At 37.7% G+C, this 21,753-nt stretch overlaps 1 protein-coding gene across 2 annotated transcripts in view; it reads right to left on the bottom strand.

Moving 5' to 3' along the window:
* The window catches only part of COMMD1 (copper metabolism domain containing 1), a 144,911-nt gene that overhangs the window by 55,121 nt on the left and 68,037 nt on the right, over nucleotides 1–21,753 (bottom strand). The gene's annotated exons all lie outside the window — the stretch shown is intronic.

The raw sequence follows: 21,753 nt of genomic DNA on the forward strand, positions 1-21,753 counted from the left end.
AAGCAAATGATATCTTTTTTATTATTATTGGCCTAGCACCCTTTTCTACTGTCAACTAAAAAATGTCGCTTGCCATCTGGTTCTTCAAGAATTAAGTCACTAGCCACTGCGGACGCCAACCTTTTACACACCGTGAAAGGAGCTCAAGGTGGAGATGAGGAATGAGGCACTCTGTGCTGTGGGAAAAACTGGCAGAACAGGTCTTCAGATAGATATTTTCAGGAGAAAATTTTATGAATCCAATTTTTTGCATCGTATACCTAGAAAAGCACTAAAATCATTAACAGAGACATCTGCTCCTCGTAACTAGCAGCAAACTTCTATCGAGATGTGTGCTTGATTGCTTGCACCCCCTTCACCAAAATCATATATCTACTGACCTCCCCTGCTACCTCTTCAGAGCAGTTCCTCAGAGCTATATGAGAGGCTGTCTCCCAGGCTACAGTCCTCAGTAAGTTCCCAAATAAAACTGAACTCACAGCTCTCATGTTGTATGTTTTTTTTCAGTCTACACTTGGTTGAGAGGAAAAGAAATTACAGGTCAGAATGGTATTAGATAAGTTTGGGTAGAAAATAATATTATGGTGAATATTCTGAATTTTCAAAATACCATGCTGATAAGGTAACTCACATTAGTTAGATAAGGTAACATCACATTACATACTTACAGGAGCCTATAAACAAAGAACACTCTTAAGAGACTAGACAGGTAGGGAAAGGTCTTGTTTAAATTTGAATTTATATAAGTCCTGAAAAAGCAAGATTCTCTGAGATATTCATAGATAACTTTAAAGTTCTTCCCGACAGGTTCAATACAAAATTCCTATTTAACCTCCCCGGAATGTAACCATCAACAGAAAAGATACAGGTATAATTTACTTATCTATAGAGCACAATCACATATACTATAAAGAAATTCACTAGGCTTATAATTAACACCAAAAATCTTTTACATATTTCCTTTAGTTGAAAAAGATCCTACCTAGGTCTAGCTTCTTCTTGTGCAGACTGCAAGTAAAATAAAATACTGTCTCTAGCAGATTTAAATCCAAACACAGTGCAAAGATTTCTTCTACAACTTCATTACCCAAATACTGCTAATAATGGTTTAAAATATATATGGAGAGCATTTTTGACCAGAAAATATTAACACAAATATTTATTAATAAATTTTAAATCCTCAATGAAATGATGATCTTAATTTTCTAGAATGGTGTCCAATAATAAGAAAGAACCTAAAACGTTATCAAAGAGTTTAATTTTAAACCTCATTCAATTTCTTAATTAACCTTTTTCCTTATTATTAACCTGATGCAGTATAGCATTTTCTTGGACATATGCCAAAAATGAATCATTCAAGCCCTTCAGCCTTTTGTATGACATTTCAAAGTAAACAAAGAGAAAATAAACATTTTATTTAAGTGAGTAAAAATAAAAGAAATAAACATTACTACTTTCAAGCTTAGAATGACTCTTTAGGAATAGGAAAACAAACAAACAAAGCATGTGAAAATGTGGAAAATACTAAAACCGATGAAGAATAAGAAATACAGATATCTCCAACACATAAAAATAATCTCTGTGAACACTTCTTGCATATTTTGGTGGGGGGGGTATTTTTTCCTATGCGAGTAAATATATATTTCTAAAATTTGGATTATGATGGTTGCACACTGTGAATGTATTAAATGTCATTAAAAGTGGATTTTATGGACTTCCCTGGTGGCACTGTGGTTAAGAATCCACCTGCCAATGCAGGGGACACGGGTTTAAGCCCTGGTCTGGGAAGATCCCACATGCCATGGAGCAACTAACCCTGTGTGCCACAATTACTGAGCCCACATGTTGCAACTACTGAAGCCCGCACACCTAGAGCCCGTGCTCCGCAACAAGAGAAGCCACTGCAATGAGAAGCCCACGCACCGCAATGAAGAGTAGCCCCCACTCGCCACAACTAGAGAAAGCCCACTTGCAGCAATGAAGACCCAACATAGCGAAAAAAAAATTTTTTTAATAAAATAAAATAAATAAATTTTTTAAAAAGTGGATTTTATGTTATATATATTTTATAAGAATAAAAAAATTTTTTAAATTTGGATTATACTACATATACTATCTATATATACAGTTCTGTATTTTGCTTTTTTCCCCCCACACTGAACATTATCTCATTTTCTAATATCATTAAATAATCTGTAAAAACATTGATTTTTTAAAAAATAGTGATTGTAGAGTATTTCATAGAGTGGATCTAAACATTTGTATGGTTATTCACTTATTCTCCCTCACTGGCCCCCATTCATTCACCTATTATTGGACATTCAGTTGTTTCTAATTTTCCATCACATAAATACCATAATAAATATTTACATAAATAAATATTTGTAGAATCTCAGGTTGTTTCCTTAGGCTAAATTCTTATGAGTACCCCTTCTTCCCCACAACACACACACACTCAAATTTTCTTTTTGTTTTTGGATATTTTTTAAGTAATTAAGTTTACGCTGTGCCACTGTTTTCTTCCCTTATCTCATTTTCCTCTCTGCACTCCTCAGAGGTGCCTACTATTTACCACCCCATGCATATCTTTTAAGTGATCTGGATATTTTTTAAAACTTTTTATAAATGGTATATGTGAAATGCATTTCCTTCTTTTGACTGCACAGGAATCAAACTCAGCTACTAACACTTACTGTGGAGACCGAAGACCCACGGTTTTAAACTCATTCATCACTTTGCTCTTTGATTCCATTTCAGGTTCACAGACAAGTTTATCATTTATTAATGTGGCTAAGCCTTCTGAGTTTCTATTTTTTATTACTATTATCATTTCCACTAGAGCAGAGAGGGTGCAAAGTATGAATTCACAAGAATCATGTTATTCAGAAGTACCCACATACTCAATTGTTAAAAGCAAATAAAAATGTGAAACTAGAATTAAAACACATTCTAAAAAAATATTTAAACAGACTGCTAAAAATACTTTACCCTCATAATTTGTTCACCAAGTAACTCAACTTACACTGGTCCCCACTTCATGTAAAGGAAAAGGAAGCACTTGGTATAAATAACATTAGAAGACTGATCTTAGAATATCTAACTTACAGTTTCTACAGCTATCCTCCTTCATTATCAATATTCAAAAGGTTAAAAAAAGAAAAGCAAAAAAAATTTCAAAAACTATGAGTTAGCAACTTGCTTAGAGTCTCATAGAAGAATTAAAAACTACATTATAGGATGGGGTTCTTTCACTCTAAAATATAATGTCTAAAAGAAAAATTCATTCAACCCCTACCTCACTCCATATATAAAAATTAACTCAAGATGGATCAATGACCTAAATACTTACACTGACCTATTTCTCTTAAGCTAAATAGGGTAAATCTTTATGACTCAGATTTGGCAATGGATTCTTAGACTTCACATTAAAAGCATGAACAACAAAAGAAAAAACAGATAAATTGGACTTCATAAAAATTTAAAACTTCTGTGCATCAAAGGACATTACCAAGTACATGAAAAGACATCATATAGAAAAAGAGAAAATATTTGAATCATATATCTGATAAGAGTTTAATATCAAGAATATATAGGGACTTCCCTGGTGGCACAGTGGTTAAGAATCCGCCTGCCAATGCAGGGGACATGGGTTTCAGCCCTGGTCTGGGAAGATCCCACATGCCGCAGAGCAACTAAGCCCGTGTGCCACAACTACTGAGCCTGCGCTCTAGAGCCTGCAAGCCACAACTACTGAGCCTGTGTGCTGCAACTACTGAAGCCCACGCACCTAGAGCCCATGCTCTGCGACAAGAGAAGCCACCGCAATAAGAAGCCTGTGCACCGCAACAAAGCGTAGCCCCTGCTCACTGCAACTAGAGAAAGCCTGCGTGCAGCAACGAAGACCCAATGCAGCCAAAAATAAATAAATTAAACAAATTAAAAAAAAAAAGAATATATAAGAACTCTTAAAACTCAACAACAAAAAAGACAACCTATAGTTTTTTAAAGTATGAATGACTTGAAGCATATAGCATTCTTTTCTTTTCTTTTTTTCTTTTTTTGCTGCACTGGGTCTTTGGTGCGGCATGCAAGCTCTTCACTGCAGGCTTCTCCCTAGTTGCAGAGCATGGGCTTCTCTAGTTGTGGCATGTGTGCTCCAGAGCACACAGGCTCTGTAGTTGCAGTGTGCGGGCTTAGTTGCCCCACAGCATGTGGAATCTTAGTTCCCCGACCAGGTTTTGAACCTGCATCCCCTGCATTGGAAGGCAGATTCTTAACAACTGGACCACCAGGGAAGTCCCTAGCATTCTTTTCTACAGGAGTTATTTCTACACTCACACTTTATGGCCACAGAAGGCAAGCTATATAGATATGTTCTTCAACTTTGCTTCCATGGTGGTGTTTTCATCCTTCAGCTTAATAGAAGGGCTAATGTCATAAACTTTATGATATAAAGGTACTGACCTCCTTGACTCAAAGAGTTTATATGAAGAGGAAACTGGAAACTTTCCACTGAATTCAGCATGTAAGGTAAGTGAGGCAGTGCTATCGTCAATACTTCTCCAATCTTGTACTCTTCATTTCTCCAATCTATCGCTGACTCCCTCCCAGCCTGCCTCCCTCACACTCTTTATTCACTTGCCCACTAAAGGTCCACAATTCTCAAAGTTCTACTCTTGGCCTTCATTCTGCTCCTCAATAACTTCTTAAATTCAATGGCTGCTGAATAAATGCTCATGACTCCTAGACCTTTCTTTTTGCCAAGCCTACACCACTGAAACCCAGACCCAAATTTCCAAATTCCTAATAAACATCGCAAGAATGGTTTAACAAAAGGAGCCAGAACTTGTTGGTTTTGAAGATTCTCAGTCTTTCCAGATGCAAACAATATTAAAGTAAGAAATGGCTTCCAAGAAAAGTTCAAATCCAAGGCATTGCCAAGAATACATGGTCTAAAAGACAAGGTTGAGAGCATAGCTATACAATTCTTTGTTACAGCCTCAGAAAGCTCTAAGATGGTGACTCTGAGTACTATTCAGTCAGACAAAAGATCTAAAGATTTAAAAAGTATGACTCACAGAGTCTTTTAATCAAACACTAGAGTTTCTAATATGTTAAAAGCCATTGTCCCTTAGCAGAATCCTAAAACAGAAAATGGCTTATCTCACATAGAGAGTTTTAGGTGTGGCTTTTACCTAATGGAGTGAGCTCAAATAAGATTTACAGGAGTGCCATAAAGTTGTTAAGAGAATTATACAGGCAGAAAAATCACCCATTTGGACTGAAAGGAGCAGAAACAGTACAAAATGAAGAGTCCTTTAGGTGTCCAAACATCTACAAGCAGGAAATAGGTAGAAGAAACTACACAGCTGCAAATGCAGGTTACCTTTCATAGAAAAGGAAAGAGGATGCAGAGTGTAGAAGTAAAAGCCTAAGAGATGGAGCTAAGAGCCATGGAGAGTTACTCCCAGACTTTAAATTCTGATCAAGGAATTACCAGCCTATGCCCTATGAATTTCAGAAGTGGTATGAAGTAATGACACCTTTGTGCCAACATTTTCCCTCTCCTTGAACAAGAGTACCTATAGTGGTTACCTTCTTCTTACTCAACCATTGCATTTTGGGTGTTTGCAGAGCAGATAATTTGCCTCCTTAGTTTCACAGGTTTTCAGACAGAGGCAATGGACCCAAAGGGCTAATATTAAGGAACTACATCTAAGAAGCCTCATCCAAACCTAGACTTGATTTAGATGACAACATCCTGGACTATAAGCTGATGCTATAAAGGAGAGACTTTTGCAGGATACTGGGAGAGGGTGAGTGTATTTTACAGGTGAGAGGAGTGTCAATAATTTTGGCTAGAGAGTGAACTGTGGTGGTTTGAAATATGTTCACAAATTCTTTGACACCTCCCTCAAAAGGTAGAGCCTAATTCCCCTCCCCTGGAGTGTGACTCACTTCTAACAACAACAACAAAAAAAGTAACTTCCAAAGAGGGAAAGGGAAAAATATTAACTTTACAATGGAGAAACCTGGTAAATGCTACTACCTTAACGTGTGATAAAGGTTAACATCAACAGTGATGCCATGTGTACTGCATTTATCCCCTAATATGGTGTGACACGAAAGGCACTTCACTTCTGTTGAATTCTTTCCCAAAACCCACAACCCCAGTCTAACCATGAGAAAAACAACAAACAAGCCCAGATTGAGGGAAATTATACAGGATATCTGGTCAGTACTCTTCAAGACTGTTATGGTCATGAAAAAGAAGGAAAGATGAGAGACTGTCACAGATCAGAGGAAACTGAGGAGATATGACAACTAAATGCAATTTAGTTTATTTAGCAATTCAGTGGTACTCTGGATTGGATCCTAGAACAGAGAGGAAAAATAAATGGAAAAACTAGTGAAATACAAATAAAATCTGTAGTTTAGTTAGTAACAGTATATCAGTGTTAGTTTCTTATCTTTACACATGTACCATGATAATGTAAAATGCTAACAGGGAAAACTGGATGAGTATAAGGGAACTCATTGTACTATCTTTGCAACTTCTGTGTAAATCTAAAATTATTCAAAAATAAAGTTAACCTAAAGCCAGAAAAAAAAAATCATACCTATTTCAGAGAGTTGGTAAGAGAACTGAATGAGTCAACGCATAAAATATGTTTAGAACAGTACCTGGAACACGGTGAGGATATAATAAATAATAGCTATAGTTACTCTGATATTAAACACTCAGCAGGTGTTTGCTAAACAGATGAAAACTAAAACATACAATAACAAGCCAACAAGAGCTAACTTCATTAATTTCATACTTGATATACTGCTCTATCCCTCATTATTTCCCAGCAAAAATAAACTGTGATATGTATTTACTTTTTTTTTTTTCTTTTTAAAGCAGAAGTAATGGTGTTTAAGTCAGAGACTAGGTCATACAAGGCACTGTGGCTTCCTTCTTACTTTTTCTCTCTTGGATCACCCACTGTGGAAAAAACCAGTTGCTATGTTACTTAGTGGCCAACAATAAGAAAGGAATTCAGGCCTCTTCCAACAGCCATGAGTAAGCCTGGAGGCAGATCCTCCAGTCCCAGTCAAGCCATGGGATGGCTACACCTTGGCCAACACCTAGTGTAACTCACAGGGGACCCTAAGCTAGAATCACTTACCTAAGCTGCTCCCAAATTCCTATCCCAATTACTATGTGAGATAATAAATGTTTGTTGTTTTTTAAGCCCCTAATGTCGGGGGTAATTTGTTATGCAGTAGCAGATAACTAACACATGGATTCTCTCCCTTATCAATTCATCCAAAAATGTATCAAACACCTACTTTAATATTTTGAGGCTATAAGGGATACATATATTAATGATAAATTGTAGGCTTCTTGGGAATCCCCTGGTGGTCCAGTGGTTAGGACTCCCACGCTTCCACTTCAGGGGGCATGCGTTTGATCCCTGGTCGGGGAACTAACATGCTGCACAGTGCAGCCAAAAAAAAAAAAATATATATATATATATACACACACACACACACACACACACACACACATATAAATATATCGGCTTCTTGAAGGCATAAACTAACAAGGCACTGTAGTGGACATACACTGGTTTTGTTTGTCCAATATGCCTAATTCCTTTGGGAAACTACTCCTCACCTATTCCCTGTGGTATCAGCTGTCAATCTGTACCTTACCTTACCCCTGGTTAAAGAGCTGGGCAAATACTGCAAGTTTCAATTACCCTAATTCCTGTAAACAGTGACTTCTCCATGGGTAGCTATGTGACCTAAGCAGGGTAAATAAGAATTTCAGCCTTTAGTCAATATATATACGTTGGGAAGAGAGAAGTACCTCTTTCCACTGGTATTGCAGAGCTGAAAAGATAAGTCTGGGCTTGACAGCCATCATTTTACCTCCACAGGGAGTAAGTTTGTTTACAGAATGACATGAACAGAGCCAGAGAGAGCCAAGAGGTATCTGAAGCCAAGAACCACTTTTGGGTTTCCTAAGTACATAACCTGCTAACCTCCTTTTTTTTTGCTTAAGTTAGACACTAATATAGGTGCTTTGTTTTTCATTTTAAATCTAAGTTGTATGAAATGCCAAAAAAAGGTTCAAATATCCTGAGAATTCAGATTATCTGATCCAGCTGAGATAACAAGGGAGGAATTCATGGCAGAGATAATCAGTAATATGAACTCTAAAGAGAGAGGATTTAACCAAGTGAAAATGGGGATGGATAAAGAACATTCCAAGTAGCAACAGAAAAGGATATGCATGTATGGAAAATACAGTCCCTCTTGGTAGGACTGTACAATATAAATAGGTGATAGAGCATGGAAACCTTAAATTCTATTCCTAGAGGGCTAGGCTGTTGTTTTCTAGACTAAGGGAATGTGTGAGGGGGAGTTACCTATCATAGGATAACTGGTCAAACTCACTTTGTTTTTTTGTTTAATTTATTTATTTTTATTTTTTTAAATTTTTGGCTACGTTGTGTCTTTGTTGCTGCGCACGGGCTTTCTCTAGCTGCAGGGAGCAGGGGCTACTCTTCGTTGCAGTGTGCAGGCTTCTTGTTGCAGTGGCTTCTCTTGTCGCAGAGCATGGGCTCTAGGCACACGGGCTTCAGTAGTTGTGGCACGCGGGCTTCAGTAGTTGTGGCACGCGGGCTCAGTACTTGTGGCTCGCGGGCTCTAGAGTGCAGGCTCAGTAGTTCTGGCGCACGGGCTTAGTTGCTCCGCAGCCCGTGGGATCTTCCTGGACCAGGGCTCGAACCCGTGTCCCCTGCATTGGCAGGTGGATTCTTAACCACTGCACCACCAGGGAAGTCCCAAACTCACTTTGTGATCAATATTGTTTGGATGTCACCACTCAATTAGCTATGCACTCATGAGCTTTATCATCATAATTCAGTTCTTGTTTCTCTACTGTAACCACAGACTATTAAATGACTTATTAAAATTCAGATATACTTCCTCTATTATTGACTTCCTCTAATCTACTTAAGTTAATAACCCTGACAATGAAAAGGATGTTGAACTTATTTGGCAGTTAATCTGAGCTCATTCCTAGTGACTACCACTCATTATTAAGTGCCACCTGTAACTTGGGTGATACTACTGAGCTCTCTTTGATTAATTACAGACAGAGCTATCTAGAAAGTTCAGAAACATGATAAAACTGAAACTTAGCTTCTAAATTCAAATGTCCCACTTTCTGTTCCCTCAATTGAGAAATCATTTTTTAAAAATCCATTCAGAAGTGTTAAGAAAGGCCTTACACCATATATAAAAATTAAATCAAAATGGATCAAAGACCTAAACATAAGAGCTAAAACTATAAAACTCTTAGAAGAAAACAGGGGAAAAGTTTCATGACACTGGATTTGGCAATTATTTCTTGGTCATGACACTAAAAGCACAGGAAACTAAAGAAAAAATAGATATATTGGACTACATCAAAATTAAAATTTTTTGTGCATCCAAGGATATTATCTAGAGAGTGAAAAGACAACCCACAGAATGCAAGAGAATATTTGTAAATCATATATCTGGTAAGTGATTGATATCCAGAATACATAAAGAACTCCTATAACTCAACAACAACAACAAACAACCAGGTTAAAAAGTGGGCAAACGACTTGAGTAGACATTTCTCCAAAGAAGATACATAAATTACCAATAAGCACATGAAAAGATGCTCAACATCACTAATCATTAGGGAATGTTCACATCCATTAGGATGGCAATTAAAAAAAAAAAAAGGAAGGAAGGAAGGAGATAGCAGATGTTGATGAGGATGTGCAGAAATTAGAACCCTCACACATTGCTCGAAAGGATATAAAGTGGTTGCAGCCACTGTGGAAAACAGTTTTGCAGTTCCTCAAAAACATAAACATAAAATTACCATATGCTCTCACAATTCTACTCCTAGGTATACACTCTATGCAGGGACTCAAACTGATATTTGTACACCATGTCCACAGTAACATTATTCACAAAAACCAAAAGATGGAAACAACTCAAATGTCCATCAACAGATTAATGGATAAATAAAATGTGGTATATACATACAGTGAAATATTATTCAGCCTTAAAAAGCATTGAAATTCTGAGACAATGCTACAAAACGGATGACTCAAGACACTATGCAAAGCGAAATAAGCCAGACACAAAAGGGCAATTATTGTGTGATTCCACTTACATGAGGTACCTAGTAGAACAGGTAAATTCAAAGACACCGAAGGTAGATGAGAATGAGAGAGGCCAGAGAGAGGTGAGAATGGGGAGTTATTGTTTAATGGGTGCAGAGTTCCTGTTTGGGATAATAAAAAAGTTCTAGACATAGAGAGTGGTGATGGTTACACAACATTGTGAATATACTTAATACCACTGAACTAGACACTTAAAAATGGTTAAATGGTAAATTTTATGTATGTATAGTTTACATAATAAAAAAAAGTGCTAAGAATGGGCTTGGGTCAGAGGTCTTCATCTTGGCAGTAGAGCAGTAGCATACATGGAATGAAGCCCACAGCCCACTAGCCAGTACACAAATACTAGACAAACACAAGCAATTTCAACATTTCTGGGCAGGATACACTGTCACCCTGAGTTTAGCACAAAAATTGTTTCCAAATCCTTTTAAGGCTTGGTTTCCTGGCTTCCTCTCAAGCACCCCAACTGTCCACAAGAATAGAACCAAAGAGCCTGAATGGTAACAATCTGAAAGAACTCCAACACCAGGGGCTGCCTGTTGGCAGGATATTAGTCAGAAGCCAAGGACTTCAGCTGTGCTAAAGCCCTGTTCTCACAGGTGCAACGAGTTTGCAAAGACAAACACTCATATCTCTACCTCTTTAAATCTTTATATTGAAGCATAATATACATACAGAAAAGGGTACATCATAAGAAACAATGACTTTTTTTTAAAGCCTGTTAGGTAAAATTTAAGCTCAATAATCTCAAACGCATCTCTTCATAAACTGGGGGTTTTTAAATAAAATTACTTCAGCACAAAAGCATTTTCTTAACTGCCAAATGTTAATTTCTTTTGATTTACTTTTTTCCCCAGTGGAAGGGCTGGGGAAAAACTCAAGCTGTGTATTAGATGGCTAATTTATCAATAAGACTGTTAAACAAAGACTAGAGTTACCAATTTACACTAACATATTCATGCAAAAAAAGAGTTATCCCCAATTCCTCACTTTCTTTCATTTTCTACATTCCTTCCAACCCATCCCAAAGCAACTCATCTACAATACATTAAAATGTTTCTTCTATCTGCTCACTTCTCTCCACATTGACTGTTAAAATTATCTCCATCTTCTTGGCTAATATTATATTACCTGGACCAGTACCATAGCGCCCTCTAAGTGTTCTCTTGGCTTCACTTTTTTCCCTTTTGGCACAATAATGGTTTGTATTATCTCTGGGCTTGCCACATTTTTTTTTAAATTTATTGTATTTATTTATTTTTGGCTGCATTGCTGTGCGTGGGCTTTCTCTAGTTGCGGCGAGTGGGGGCTACTCTTCCTTGCGGTGCGTGGGCTTCTCTCATTGCAGTGGTTTCTCTTGTTGCGGAGCACGGGCTCTAGGCGCGCGGGCTTCAGTAGTTGTGGCACACGAGCTCCAGAGAGCAGGCTCAGTAGTTGTGGCGCACGGGCTTAGCTGCTCCGTGGCATGTGGGATCTTCCCAGACCAGGGATTGAACCCCGTGTCCCCTGCATTGGCAGGCAGATTCTTAACCACTGCGCCACTAGGGAAGCCCCTGGGCTTGCCAAATTTTGAAACATGCTACAATAAAATTTAAAAAGGAAGGAGATTGTCAAAATTGTGGAAAAGAGGTAAAAATGTGGAATGAAGATTGTCAGAAGTCCACGTAACCCCATTTTGAAGTGGAGTATTAATTTTGGCTCTGTTCATTCTATATACCTAATCTTGCTAACAGAATGAAGGATTTCTGTTTTTGGGGTTTTTCTGTTTTTACCTTGAGACCACATTTTACCTAACTACTACCACACAGAGATTTGTAAGCAAAAGAGAATAGATTTTAACGTGCAAAAAAACAGTTCCAACCATAGTGATTTTTTTTAATGAGTTCTCGGTATCATGGCTTCACTCTTGATTATATTATTCATCCTTCACACATGAATCAGGGATCCTATGAGGACATAAATCACATTGCATCAGTCCCTTATTTGAAGCCCTCCAATGGTCTCCTATTATACTTAGAATAAAATTCAGATTTCCTACCAAGGCCAACTTCTTGCCTTTGCTGTTCCCTCTGCATGTATTTTGTGCTCTCAGATCAGCTTGCCTCCTTAGAGAAGACTTCCCTCTCTCAAACGAAAGCAAAAGCCCTTTTCTAAAGGCTTTTAAATAATTTTTAAAATCTCCTCCAGTGAGTCTGATACCCAGTGATGCTGAGAACCACTGTAGTAAATGAGTCTTGCTTTTGCTTACAATGATTTTTCTGCCAATTTACTTCTTGATACCTGTTACCACCTGCGGTTTAAGAAACTGGAAAACTAACATGTAGGAAGTGGAGGAAGGAAAGAAGGGAGGGAGGGAGGGAGGAGAAAGAGAGAGAGAGGAAGAGAGGAAGGGGAGGGAGAGGGAGGGAAGGAGAGCGGGAGAGGGAGGGAGGGAGGGAGGAAGAAAGAGAGAGAAGGAGAGAAAGAAAGGAAAGAAAGAGAGAGGGAGAGAGGGAGGAGGAAGGGAGGAAAGAAGGGAAGAAGAAAGGAAGGAAGGAAGGGAGGAAGGGAAGGACAACCTGTACTAATCCAGTGCCAAAGGTCACACCTATGTGCTAAACACAAGGGTTATGTTCATAAACTCTAGAGAAGTCATACTACCTGTACCAACTTATTTTGTTTTTCTTAGTTCATGACATTTAACTCTGAATCAGAGTTGAAATCAGAGAAACCAAATGCAAATGAACCTCCTTAGAGCTGGCTTCCTCAGCTTCCTGGGTAAAGAGAGCCATTTCCTCTTCTGAGCTTTGATAAGGCTCTTCTGTCTCTGATACACTTTCTTACACTAATTACTACTATTTTTTGTTTACTGTCAGCTCCTTAGGATAAGAGACTTGGCCGTACTGTTCACTGATACATCCTCAACACCTACACAGTGCATGATACATGGTAGATGCTTAGTAAAATAGTGAATTATATGATTCATTTATTCATTCAACAACTATTTCCTGAATATCATGTGCCAAGCAGCATCCTAGACTTTGAGAATACAGCTGTGAACAAAACAGCAATAATCCTCACCCCATTACATGCTAATGTGGAGCACACACAAGATTAATAATTACAATAAAATATACAGCATGGCAGATAGTAATAAGTGCCAAGAAGAAAAAACAATGCAGAAAAAACTAATCTATGATGATAAAAGGTAGATCAGTGGTTGTCTAGGAACTGTGCTGGAGAGAGAGAGACGGATTGTACAGGGGAAGAAGGAGACTTTTAAGGGATGATGAACACATTCTGTCACTTGACTGCCATGGTGGTTCCACAAGTGTATATACCAGCCAAAATTAATCAAATTGGACACTTCAAATGGATACAGTTTATTGTATGGAAATTATAGCTCAATAAAGTTTTCAAAAATTAAAGCAGAGGGCTTCCCTGGTGGCGCAGTGGTTGAGAATCTGCCTGCCAATGCAGGGCACATGGGTTCGAGCCCTGGTCTGGGAAGATCCCACATGCCGCGGAGCAACTAGGCCCGTGAGCCACAACTACTGAGCCTGCACGTCTGGAGCCTGTGCTCCGCAACAAGAGAGGCCGCGATAGTGAGAGGCCCGCGCACCGCGATGAAGAGTGGCCCCCGCTTGCCACAACTAGAGGAAGCCCTCGCACAGAAACGAAGACCCACCACAGCCATAAATAAATAAATTAATTAATTAAAAAAAAAAAATTAAAGCAGAAAGTAGAGGACTAAACTTTTAGAGAGGTGGTCAGTGAAAGCGTTATTGAGAAGATGAATTTTTTAAAAAAGACCTCAGGAAAGTGAAAAGGCTAACTCTATAAATATCTGAGTGAAGACCAATCCAGAGAGAGGGAACAGCAAATGCACAGACCCTAAAGAGGTAGCACGCTTAGCATGATCCATGAATCAGCAATCAGCATGGGTCTAGCTAGAGCAGACTGAGCAAGGGAGAAAGCTATTAATCTGATTGTGAAAGGAAGCCCCTAGAGTGAGATGAGAGCCATGAATACATTAACTGACTTAGGCTTTAACAGAGTCACTCTGTTGACACACTGCTGTGTGTTGAGAATAGGCTAAAGAGCAGATGCAGAGAGGTCAGTTAGGAGGATGTTATTATAATCTAGGAGAGAAGTAATGGTGATCTGAACAGAGTAGAGGGGAGTAGTGAAAAGTAATCAAATTAAACCCAACAAGATTTGATGATGGACTAGATGCGGGCATGAGAAAAAGAGGATATGAACCGGAAGAATGGAGGTACCACTGACTGAGATGATAAAAAAATATAGAAGGAACAAATATGGGAGGCAAAGAAGGAACTTAGTCTGGGGCATATTCAATTTTTTGATACCTTTTTCACATTTAAATAGAGTTCTCGAGTATGTCATAAGTATATACCTGGAATTTAAGGGAGAAATCCAGTTTGGAGATATAAATTTGGGAGTTGTTAGGCTATAGATAGTATTTAAATCCATAGAACTGGGACTTCCCTGGTGGCGCAGTGGTTAAGAATCCGCCTTCCGATGCAGGGGATACAGGTTCGAGCCCTGGTCTGGGAAGATCCCACATGCCGCAGAGCACTTAAGCCCGTGTGCCACAACTACTGAGCCTGCGCTCTAGAACCTGAGAGCCACAACTACTGAAGCCCACGCACCTAGAGCCCGTGCTCCACTACAAGAGAAGCCACCACAATGAGAAGCCCACGCACCGCAACAAAGAGTAGCCCCCACTTGCCGCAACTAGAGAAAGCTCGCGCGCAGCAATGAAGACCCAATGTAGCCAAAAATATATAAATAAAATAAATTAAAACAAACAAACAAACAAAAAACTAAATGAGATCACCTAGGAAGTGTGTTGTAGATAGGGAAGAAAACAGGACCAAAGACTTAAGCCCAGGGACACTCCAACATTGAGAAGTGGGGTAAATGAGAAAGAACCAGCAAAAAAAAAAGATATGAAAAGGGAAAAAAAAGGAACGGACTAGAAAATTAGGGGGAAAATTAGGCAAATGTGGTGTCCTGGAAGACAAGTGTTTCAAAGAAAAGAGAAGTCAAGTATGTCAAATGTTGCTCATGGATCAAGTCTCAAAAGGCTGTCATTTAAGACCAAAATAAATGCAAAATCATTACATAAATTTTTGAACAGAGGCTTGGTTAAGAAAACCAAGCATATTAATAGTAGAGCATTCTAATCTTAATACATCAAAAATATTAAGTACCACTTATTATTACACAATTCTTACATAAAACATACCCCCAAATGTCTTTTTAATGGGTAAATTATCAACTACTGAAAAGTTCTGATTTTAATGGTTTCAAAACTAGATGACCACTTACATTTTTTCCCCACTAGCTATTACCTATTCTCTGTTATGTAAATAATCATTCTAATTAGTAACGTTAAAAGTTTTTTAGCATCTTTTTCTCTTTTGTAAAACATTTCCTTCTGTACAAGGTGTTTTTTGTAAATAGCTAATTCAGAGTTAGTCAGAATTTAAATATTAAGTTGTGGATCCCCATGTTTGTTTTTTAGCAAAAATGAACACAATGAAAATCACAATGGCTTTCGAGGAGGACCAAATTTTTTATTCTATTTATTTTCTGTGTTGTTATAGACTTTAGGCACTGTCCTACAAATTATATCTTGGAACTGTAAGTTTAGGACCACAACTTTAGAAAACAAACTATTATGAAACACATCTTCGAGCTACAAAAAAGGGTTGACCCATTCAGAATTAAAGTTTAAATAAACTCAATGTTCAAAACCTGATATAAAATATAAAATGGAAAATTCCTTTATTTAAAAAAAAAGTGGGACTTCCCTGGTGGTGCAGAGGCTAGGACTCCGTGCTCCCAATGCAGGGGGCCTGAGTTCGATCCCTGGTCAGGGAACTAGATCCCACACGCATGCCGCAACTAAGAGTTTGCATGCCGCAGCTTAGGAGTCCGCCTGTAGCAACTAAGAACTGGTGCAACCGAAGAAATAAATAAATTAAAAAAAAAAAAAGTATTCTAAACTGATTTAAGCATCCTCAAGCTGTTAAATTTCATCAATCGTACTGACAAAGGGTGGTTTGTTTATTAGATTAGCTTGACTAATTTCTCTGGAGGCTTTCCTTTATTACATTGTTAAAAGTGAAAATCCAACCTTAAAAACAAGAATTATCAGAAATAGACCAAGCATTACAGCGTGTATAACCAAATAAGATTATCTAAACTTTCCTCCATAACTACTGAGAATAAAGCAACATGATCTCAAAATGGTGAATAAGTGTTAATAAAATAAAATGGCATTTTATTTACTCTCTATATCCCATCTTTACAAATTTTCCCATATATTGGTACACATATAGATGTATGTATGTATGTAAGAGAGAAAGGGCATGAGAAAGAGAATGTGCTTTAAACTTTGCTTCTTCTATGACACAAAGCAGGGAGTTGTGGTGGCTCTGCTCCGGCTTATGAAGCTACAATGCTACGTAAGAGAGCTCAGTATAAACTGATTATTAATCACAGGTTTTAGCAGGTTCTTATTCCTTACCACCAGAATTATACAAGGAGATCAGTGTACCTTGTTGTAGAAGGAATTGTGGAAATTAAAAATAAGTGATTACTTTCTTTTGAGATTAGATGTTTACCTATGTTTTGGACAAAATGCTGGACTTTTAATCCAGAGCCTAACCTGTCTTGATCCTAGAAATCAGAGTGTGTTTACCATTGCATATACTCTTTTTTTTTTTTTAACCATTGTATATAGTCTCTTGATATGTGATATTCTCTTATCTAACTGCTTGAAAATGACAGAATTGAGCATATGATGAGTTGGCCAGAAAAAAATTATATCAGTAAAGGTAAATTCTATCTTCTTCCCTGTGTCTGCTGAAAACACAACCCAAAACTAGAGGAGTTTTGGTACACTAAAACTTAAGTCTAGAAAGGGCAATAACATTATTCATTGTTTTAAAAAGACAATATGGACTTCCCTGGTGGTCCAGTGGGTAAGACTCTGCACTCCCAATGCAGGGGGCCTGGGTTCGATCCCTGGTTGGGGAACTAGATCCCATATGCATGCCGCAACTAAGAGTTCACATGCCACAATTAAAGATCCTGCGTGCCGCAACTATGACCAGTGCAGCCAAAATAAATAAATATTTTTTAAAAATAAAAATAAAAAGACAATAAAGAAACGGAGATTTATATTTCAGGATCTCTACAGGCAGGGAATCTCTAAATGCTCATTTAAGAACAATTCAGCAGAAGAAAGAAGAAATAATTTACTACTAAATGGTTTAACACAGAAGCTGTGGCTAAATGTTTCCTCACAAAACATCTTATTGGTTTTGAAAAACAAGAAGTCACAAAAGAAAAACCAACATGTCTTTATAAAATGCCAAAATTCAGTCTCAAAAAAAGAGAAATAACCATGTATGAGACTCTACTAAGCATATAAATTATTTCCCCAAAAGTTACCGTTTAAAAAAAGAAAACACTCTATGAGAATTTCTATTTAAGTTCCAGGAATGGAAAACACAACAGTGGTATTAATGAAGTAAGCAGAACAATAAAACCTTCCTAAAGACACATGCCAGATTCCAACAGTCCTCAAGGCTTAGGTCCCTCAGTGATTTATGATCAAATATGAAAGGATCGCAATTATATGAGTAAAACACTGATGTTCTTCCCTTTGGACATGAAATGTTCACCGCAGAGTTTTCTGTGTACTTTTATAACTGAATTCATGTTTTACTCTTGCAAAAATTTTATTTCTGTTGAAGAAAAACATTCACTACAAGAAAGGTATTTAGCTCACTAGTGCATAGTCATTTTCTCTAGCTTTACATATTTCCATAAATATATACTGCCTTAGTTACTTCTCTATTACTTTGGCTTCCTCATATCCCAAAGGCATTATATATTGTGGTTAATAAGGAAAAAAAGTTAATGCGTGCACTTGGCTGCCAATTGTCAAATGCACTTTTTGGACCAAAGAAAGAAGTAATGCAGACAAACTGAGCAGGAGAGAGAAATTTAAAAAGAGAGGGAAAGACAGAAAAAACCTACCACATCTAGTGTCTGAATAAATAGTCCCCAAGCACTTCACAAATTATGGCAAGTAGAAGTAATATGCCAACATATACTGAATTCTCACTGTAAAAATTTAATACCAAGCTATATTAACATTTCAAATCAGAGTAGTTGGCACCTTTAACACAGTGGTTCTCAACCTTGGATGAATACTGAAATCACCAGTTTTTAGTTGTTGTAGTGTTCTTTTTTTTTTGGCCATGCCGCGTGGCATGTGGGATCTTAGTTCCCCGACCAGGGATCGAACCCGTGCCCCCTGCAGTAGAAGCGTGGAGTCTTAACCACTGGACCACCAGGTAAGTCCCCCCACCCTTGTTTTTTTTTTTAAATCACCAGTTTTAAAGAATACTGATGCCCAGGTCCCATCCCCACAGATTCTTACTTAATTGGTCTGAAGTATGTCCAGAGCATGAAAATTTTTAAAGCTCCAAAAGTGATTCTTATGTGCAGCCATGATTGAGAACCACTGATTTAAAATGACATAAATTGAAGACAGTAATTTAGTTGTTGGGGTACATGGACACACACACCCCAGAGTTCAAAAAACTTGGTCATTCTTCTTAGAAGCAACCTCTTAATATCCTAGAATCATTAATTCTCTCACAAGCTCATCCAATGACAGCAGTGTAAAAATAACTTTGCCTTTGTTGCCTATATGTGTTCTAAAAACTGGTAAGTTGATTTAGTAGAGTATTTCATAAATAACATTCACCTAGAAGCTGACAGAAGTACTAACCAAGGATCCAGGCCTCACAAAAACATTTCCGGTAGGATCTGGGTTGTATATTTTACTGCCAGCCTAGGTTCTATTACAGTTTACTTCTTTCTTTACAACTTTTCTTGATTTAAGAATATATTTGCGTTCAAAGGATTTTGTGGGTTAAAGTGCATTTTCAATCCTTTTCACAGTGACCATTTTCTTTACAAACTTTGAAGTATAAGTAATGTACAATAAACTGCATATCTAAAGCATGCAATTTCATAAGTTTTGACATACATATATTTACATCCATAAAACAGCTGCCACAATGAACATAAACAGTTTTTTCCCACTTAAAAATTTTCATGCACCCCTCTGTAATCTAATCTATCCCTCCCTCTATCTACTCTTATGCCCAGGCATCCGCTTTCTGTCACTATAGATTACATTGCATTTTCTAGGATTTTATATGAGTAGAATCATACATTATGTTAAAAAAAGTTTTTATCTGGCTTATTTCACTCAGCAAATGATTTTGAGATTCAACCATTTTGTTGCATATATAAAAAGTTCTTTCCTTCTTATTACTGAGTGATATTCCTATCAACGCTCATGATTACCACATTGTATAACCAACATGTTTTATAACCAACATGTTTTCTTGGCACAGACTATTGTGAGAAGCTAACAAAAGCTCCTAGATGTTGGTGTCAATGGTTTTTGGAAAAACTAAGTCTGGTTATCCCCATTTTATTTTTTTTATTTTTATTTAATTTTATTTATTTATTTATTTATTTATGGCTGCACTGCGTCTTTGTTGCTGCGCTTGGGCTTTGTCTAGTTGCAGAGAGCGGGGGCTACTCTTCGTTGCGGTGGATGGGCCTCTCACTGTGGTGGCTTCTCTTGTTGCAGAGCACAGACTCTAGGCATGTGGGCTTCAGTAGTTGTGGCTCGCAGGCTCTAAAGCACAGACTCAGTAGCTGTGGCGCATGGGCTTAGTTACTCTGCGGCATGTGGGATCTTCCCGGACCAGGGCTCGAACCTGTGTCCCCTGCATTGGCAGGCAGATTCCCAACCACTGAGCCACCAGGGAAGCCCTGATCCCCATTTTAGTTCTCACTTTACCACTTATCAGCTATGTTTGAAGCAAGTCACTTATCTGTCTCATACACCTTCTCTGGAAAATGAGGATATACCACCTCACCTATGTAATTCACCTTAGATGAGTACTTAAGGACTCTCTGACTTCTAAGACCTACTGATTCTATTGAAATAGGTAAACCTTCTAGAAAGATAGGAGTGCCCATTTGTTTATATATTGTCTGTGGCTGCTTTTGAGCTGCACCAAGAATGATGAGTACTTGTGACAGAAACTGTATAGCTGTCAAGCATAAAATATCTGTCCTCTCAAAAAAAAGTTTACCAACTTGTTCTAAGTAATCATGAAATGTTCCTCAAGCTAGCTAAAAAATCATGTGTAGTGATATTTAGATTTACTGATTGACAAAAACACATTCTACTGTTCTAAAAAAAAAATGTTTTTTCTTGTTACTTTAGCTAACAAAATGAAAGAAAAACCATAGGAACTTAAAAATAGATTTTTAGGGCTTCCCTGGTGGCGCAGTGGTTGAGAATCTGCCTGCCGATGCAGGGGACATGGGTTCGAGCCTTGATCTGGGAAGATCCCACATGCCGCGGAGCAACTGGGCCCGTGAGCCACAACTACTGAGCCTGCGCGTCTGGAGCCTGTGCTCCTCAACAAGAGAGGCCGCGATAGTGAGAGGCCCGCGCACAGCAATGAAGAATGACCCCCGCTTGCCGCAACTAGAGAAAGCCCTCACACAGAAACGAAGACCCAACACAGCCAAAAATAAATAAATAAATTTATTTAAAAAAAAAAAAAATAGATTTTTAAAATCCCTGGGTCAGTACCCAATAAATTCAGATGGTATATAAGTTACTAAAATCAAAAGGCACATTCAAGAAATATTAGGAAAATATCGAGTTAAAGAAATACTATAATAGTTTTCTAGGAAAGTCAAAGTAGATATGTATGTTTTCATATTCCTGCCCAAATGATAAATACTTGACAAAATGAAATAATCACTACTGCCAGAATGAAAAATGAACAGCCTATAAAAATGGCTGGTGAAACTTAGATATCCAAGAATACTTTCTGCACCTTTCTGTCAGATTTCTGGTCTAGGAATAATAGGAGGAAGGCTGTATAACACAGTGGTTAAGAAAATGGACTTTAGGATCAGAGAAACCAAAGTCAGTAAAGGCAATTAGCACTACTGCAAAATAACTGAATAAAAGGTCCTCAAATTATATTTTGAAAAAGAACAATTTTTTAAAAGGCATTATCTTTTAAATTAAAATTAAAGTCATTAGGGAACTACAAATACTGGAAAAACACTAAGAAACTCAAGAAGGGATTATGTGAGGAAACCTGCCAGCTAAACAAATGCTCTCATCATTAGAAGAAAAGATATAAATTTCTATTATAGGATGTAATAGAACCACTTATTTGATTATTTATCTGAAAATAAATCTGGTTAACTAATTCGGTGATCTGGATTTTCTCTTCCTAATTACAAGTTGCTGCTTTTTTTTTTTCCCAAAAGACATATACCAGGTCATTAAAAGTCTGATCTGGCAGTCATCTGGAGTACAAACTGAAGACTTCAAAGAAAAACCATGTAGATGTCTGCTATAAGGACATTGGAAACTGCAAGGAAAGCAGTA

The sequence above is a fragment of the Balaenoptera ricei genome, chromosome 13, assembly GCF_028023285.1.
Source record: "Balaenoptera ricei isolate mBalRic1 chromosome 13, mBalRic1.hap2, whole genome shotgun sequence".
NCBI classification, from domain to species: Eukaryota; Metazoa; Chordata; class Mammalia; order Artiodactyla; family Balaenopteridae; genus Balaenoptera; species Balaenoptera ricei.